General features: G+C 52.4%; 1 protein-coding gene across 2 annotated transcripts in view; it reads right to left on the reverse strand.

Annotated features, from left to right (window-relative positions):
• The window catches only part of LOC128905423 (ubiquitin-conjugating enzyme E2 E2), a 223342-nt gene extending 218157 nt beyond the window's left edge, over positions 1-5185 (reverse strand). Inside the window, exon 1 of one of the 2 annotated variants that reach the window (XM_054191520.1) lies at positions 5106-5185. The gene's annotated coding sequence lies outside the window, so the exon portion shown is untranslated. Of the gene's footprint in view, positions 1-4106; positions 4379-5105 lie in introns of those variants that run through there. The other variant, XM_054191519.1, reaches the window with a different exon arrangement.
• Between the last annotated feature and the right edge of the window lie 815 nt (positions 5186-6000).

Genomic DNA, 6000 nt, shown 5'->3' on the forward strand with positions numbered 1-6000 from the left:
TCTAGCATAGTTCGTTAAAAACTGTTATCCCATACGAAATAAATCTGTGGGCTCATTCCAAGTCTATAATGTGGGTTTCCACATTACAAAATCCACATCTTGGCATGCTCGATGGAAACACTCACAGGACCAAAAGGCACTAACACAGGACTGTTTGTATTTACTAAAACGGTACGATTCTTGAGCGGTAAGTTACCAAGAGGATATAAGGAAGTTTTTTCCCCAACAAATTCTCTTCAGGCAACATGAGGCAACAAAGCTGTCAGAGAACACGAGCCACAAGAAATCTCAGTATGTTTCAGAAGTCAAGTTAATGCTTTATTTGCCCACTTCTGATACTAGTTAGCTATTTTCATTTCTTCCTTCATTTTAAATAGTATAACAATATGCCGACAGATGAGGAATTACAAGCCCACTGCTACAGCTGTCATGACTTCTCAAACTGTTCTAATGAAGGGCAGATGTCCATGAAAAACTCTTACTGAATTAGCATATGTGGTGGCAATGACTGTTAGAAAATTTTACAAAAAAAACCCACAACAACAAAACCCAGAAGGTTTTTTCCTTTAACTCCAAACCTGTAGTTTATATACATATTTTATATATCCTCCTCTAGAGATTTTAATAAAAGAACCACCTTCAAAGCACACAGGCCCAAACGTTACTTGCTTACACCCACGCAATCCCCATATATCTGGGTGGTTTTCTGATCGAATCTGTCTGAATCAAGAATTTCTCTTTCATACACAAAGAGTTTTAAATTGCTCTGAACTTTGACTTGCTTTTCCCCTTACCTACGTACAGACACCATCACAATTAAGAACAAAACTATTCACCTTGACTATTATATGTCTTATTACTCTCACAGGGGGGAATACTGAGATTGCAGGCTCAGATTCAACCACACTCATTCAGTGGATTAAACAAAGTTCATCTCCCTGCACGTATTTATGGAAAGAGACAGCAAAGGAAAAGTAAAATAACATCAACGCCAACAGGGTTATGTCGGTTATGTCAAAAAGGATGCTTTTTAAAAAGGCTGTGTTTTAATTACAGCTGCATGTAAGAAAATAAATTTAGTCCTCTTCTGCAAAAGCCTTACCAAGATCTAATTCTACCAAATCGTACATACCGTGGAATGGAAGAGCTAATCTTTTCAGGCATTATTGATACAATGCAGCTAACTTCAGGAGGAATTAGATCTTTTCTGTCTAATTTGTAAAGCTACACTGAAAGAGAAATCCGGAAGTATGGCATCGCTTCAAAATGTTTAAATGCCAAAAGAAATAAAGAAATAGCAAGTAATAGCAGGTGATGGATATGTGACTAGGTTTACCTTAATCGGCTTAAGCTACATTTCGGATTTTATTATGGAAAAGAATATATAAATGTATATAAAAACACAACACCTAGCCTGCTCATTGAAGTAATTGAAATAATGTGTAGTTTGCATCCCAAAATTAAAGTACAAAAATTGTTCATTCTTAGAGAACAATTTTTCCTACGGAACAGCTGCAACATTATATTTAACATAATCCATATATTTACACAGGTTAATGTTTAGATGTTTACATCTGGTTGTCAGATGTTAAGATAAAAGCAACAGAAGATTTAGAGGTATTGAAACACGGAAGTATTGTATTCTGACAAGTCAAAATATGTATTTAATAACTATAATACTACTTTGATAATTTTTTGACTATTTTATAAGTCTTTTATAAAAGACTTTTTTTTGCTTCTACATATAGCTAGAATACAATCTAATCTTTTTTTATAACACTTTTGATGGCCTTTATTTAGATTTTAGTTCTGATCTTTGCTTAATACATCTAATTTTAAAGAGAAAAATTCTTTTCACAATGACCATAGGCTTTAATACTGCAAGCCAGAAAGTTAAAAGCATATTTAATAAAGCTATGCGCATAGGACATCTGCTGTGAATAATCTTGGCTATAAATATTACTATTATCCAAAAACAACAGTATTCACTTCATAAGTTCAGGTTACTATCCAGCAGACAAACACTGTAACAGTAGCCCAGAGCATATAATTACTGTAACATGTAACGCCAGCATTTACAACAGGAAAATGCTTAAATCTGTCATTTGATGTCTGGCTAGTTTCTTGGGTTTTTTTCCTCTCCAATTCTTTCTCTGCTCCCCTTTCTGACATGCAGGCAGTTTTTTTCCATGCCCTCTCCTCAAGATGCCTGCAATTTTAGGAATTTTGCATAGTTCAAGGGGTGCTCAATATTGCAGTAAAAGTGTGTTTTAAAGGGCCTGAAGTCAGACACTTCAAACGTGGCCAAACTTAAAAGACAAACAAACACACGAACAAGTAAGACAATGGAAGAAAAAAAAATAATGAATTGAGGAGATGACACTGTCAGGAAAACATTTCACTGCCACAAACACAGAGAAAGAAATACAAGATACTCCTTGAAACTGGACAGCCATGAGTGTGTTTGCAACTGTCACACGGAGTGAGAGGAAAGACACACGATGGCCAGGTCCCTGGCTGCCAGGCTATTCTACATTCAGACGAGGGCTGCTAACCTCCCTGCCGTTCTGCTGAGAAAAATGAGCAGAGGGTACAAGGGAGGGAGCAAAAGGAGACTTAAAAGTCTCTCCCTTAACGTGAGATGATTCAGCAGAGACACAGATTACAAGTGTAACTACAACTATCAATTCTAAGTGAAGAGTGTTCAAAAGATCTTGCTTCTGTCATATATATCCACTGGCACCTTCCCCTCCCTCCTCAAAAGGAAAAAAACCCAAACCACGACAAAGAAAACCAAACACCACCACCCCCAAAAAAATAAAAAAATCCAGCAGTCAGGGACAGAGAGATCCTGGCAACGTGCAGACGGGTCCCAAGGGCGGCAGAGCTAGCGATGATGTCTTTCTAAAGCGGTCTTAATTTCCTATAAGCCAAGATAAATTGAATATTTCTGCAGGGTCCACGAAGAGCAGCAACAGCAGCAGCCGCCTTACTTCATCTTCATTAGAAACCGTAAAGGGCAAAAGGACCAAAACATCACCGGAGGAGATGCAGGAGGAGCCGGGAAGGGTCCGCCTCTGCGAGGGGCACCCGGAGGGAGGGGAGGGCACCCCCGGGCTCCCACGGCCCTGCCGCCGCGGGTGGGCACACAGGCGACCCGCCTGTCGTGGAGACCCGGCGTGCGGCATCGGGCCGTACCGGGGGGGACACATGGGCACCCACAAACACTACACGCACCCCCCTAACCGGGCCGGGGTGAGAAGTAGGAGCCAGCCGGGGGGAGGAGGAGGAGGAAGAGGAGACTGCGAGAGGAAGACGTCGGGGGCACATGAGGGAAGGGAGGGGGCTGGGCTGCGGGGCTCCCCGGGGCGCTCGGGGAGGTGGCGGGGGGGAAGGGGGAAAACCCCCCGAGGGGCTCCGGGACGGGACGCCCACCGCTCCGGCGGGTGGGGGGTAGGGGGATGGTGCACCCCGGGGGGGCCGACAGGGGGTACCCCAGCGAGGGGGCGACCCAAGGGCGCAGTGAGTGCCGCGGGGACCGGGCGATCGTCCGAGGAGGGGTAGAGGCGGGGAGAAGCGGGGTGGCCGCTGCTGCCGCCCGCAGCGGGGCAAGCAGGACAAATGGACACGGAAGAGTTGTCGAAGGGGTGTGGGGGTGCGGAGGAGCAATGGAGGCTGGAACGATGAGCGGATGGATGGATGGAGCCGGGGGGGGGGGGTGGGTGGGGGTGGGAGGGGGGTGATGAATCGGCGGCAGAGATGCCGAGGTGGCGGGGGGCGGCCGGGACTGTTGTTAAGAAAGGGCACGGCCGGGGATGACAAGGTGGGGGGGCGGGAAGGGGGAGGGGGGTACCAGGCAGCGCCGGGGGGGTGCGGGGGGTGGAAGGGAGATGAAGGATAAAGATAGAGAGCGAGGGTTAAACGGGGGGGGGAGGGGGAGTGGAGGGACGACAGGGGGTGGCTACCGTGAGGGAAGGATGGCGAGGGACGGGGGGGGGGGGGCGGGGGGAAAGGGAGGCAGACGGGGGGGGGGGGCAGAGGTGCTCCTCGGGAGGGACGGGGCGGGCGGAGGGGGGAGGGGGGGGACACGGGGACACCGCTGCTACCTGCAGGCGAGCGCAGGTCGGTCTGTCTCTCTCTCTCTCGCTGGTGCCGGGCACAGGCTGCGGGACGATCCGCCGCGGGTCGCCCCGACTCTGGCCAGGCGCGGGGCTGAGAAGGAGCTGCAGCCGCTCACTGAGTCATCAGCCCGCTCCGCTCCTCGCCCGCTCCTTCCTTCCCCTCCCGGCTCAGCAGCAGCGGCGGCCGCTGCTCCTCCCGCCGCCGCCGCTCGCTGCCCCCACTGCCCGAAGAGAAGTGAAGCCGCCGCCGACGCGCGCGCACGCGCGCCCCCGCCTCCGCCGCGCGCGCGCCCCCGCCCGCCCGGCCAGCGCCGCGCGCGCGCGCGTCCCCGCCGCCAGCCAATTAGCCCGGGCGCTCGCTGGTCCTCCGAGGGAGGGGCACGGGGGGGGGGGGGGTGAGTGGGCGGGGGCGCGCGCGCGCTTTCGGCGAGGGGGGCGGGCGGAGGGGGGGAGGAGACAGGGAGGGGGAAAGTGACAGGCGGGCGGGGATGGGGCGCGCGCCCGCGGGGGCCGTTGGAGGCCGCGCGCCGCCGTGCCGGGGAGGGGGGGGGGGAAGAGAAGAGCCGCCGTCGGGAGCGCGCGTTAAAGGGAAGCCCCGGGGGGGGGCGCTGGGCAGGGTGAACGGGGCCGAGCAGGAAGGAGGCGTGAGGGGATGGTGGGGGTCAGGGTGCCCGGCCCGCTCCCCTCCCGCGGACGGGTCACCGCGGGTTCCCCCCGCCCTCGCCGCGAAGGTCCCCGGGAGGGGGCGGCCGGGCAGGCCGAGACCGGGCAGGGGGGCGCGGGGGCCGGTATCAACTTTCTTGGCTCTTCTCGTGTTTTTCGGGTTCTTTGTTCCCCCCCGCCGGCCCGCACCTCCCCGCCGCCTTTGTCTCCGCGCAGCCACCGCGTCTCCCAGCTTGAGGGAGCAGCCGGGGGCAGGGCCGGTGCCCCCCCGGGGAGCGAAGGGTCCGGGCGGGGAGGTTGTGGGGGGGAAGGAGGAGATACCTGGTGAAGGGTCGGTGCGGGGGGCACACGGCGCTTTCCCCAGCACGGAAAGAGGGCCCGGGGCCGGCGCTTCGTGTTTGTCGGACTTGGGTGTTTGTCGTGGCAGTTTGGGCCGCAAGGGCCACCGCGTCGCGATAGCAGGGGGTGGCGGGACAAACAGCCCCCCCCTTCCCCCTCCCCGGCCGCTAACGAGATGGGATGGTGACGTGCAGCATCCCAGTTGGAGATGGGTGCTGTAGCGTGATGGCAGGCGGGTAAATGGGTCTGGCCTCCCACGCGAGTCGGCGTTCCCTCCGTGGCAAGCATCGCAATGAGGAACGGGAGAGGCCGAGGCAGAGCTACGCTGAAACGTTGCGTGTTTAGCACGGATGACATTAACCTGGAACAAACCAAACCTCTGACAGAGCTGGCTGTCAGGTAACCGGCTGCGCTGGCCTAACTGTGAGACTTGTGTCCCTGCGCTGATCCTGCTGCTTTCATCTTTACATAACGTGCAGTTTATGCTTAGCTACGTTACGTAAACTTTTACCACCTCAAACTTGCCTTCGCCTAACAGGGAAATAACACCAGCCAAGGGTAAAGGAGTAATGGGAAGTCAAAATATTTTCCCCCTTTTAACAACGAAAAGGAGTTTAAAAATTGTATTTTCACCATTCCACATGCACAAGGAAAAGTTTCTCCCTGCTTGAGCTGTGAAGTATTGTACTTTTTCTGACTCATGGTTACGGTGTAGGTGGAGTCCGTGCCACCAAATATACAGAAATTGAGAACTTGAAGCACTGCTGAGATATTTAAGGATTAGAAGAATTATTGGCAACTGCTCTCGTGTTATATCCAGACAACAGAAGTGATTTTTTTCAGTTTCCCTGTACATACAATGAATCTTTTTCTTTGT

Source organism: Rissa tridactyla, chromosome 2, assembly GCF_028500815.1.
Source record: "Rissa tridactyla isolate bRisTri1 chromosome 2, bRisTri1.patW.cur.20221130, whole genome shotgun sequence".
Classification (NCBI taxonomy): Eukaryota; Metazoa; Chordata; class Aves; order Charadriiformes; family Laridae; genus Rissa; species Rissa tridactyla.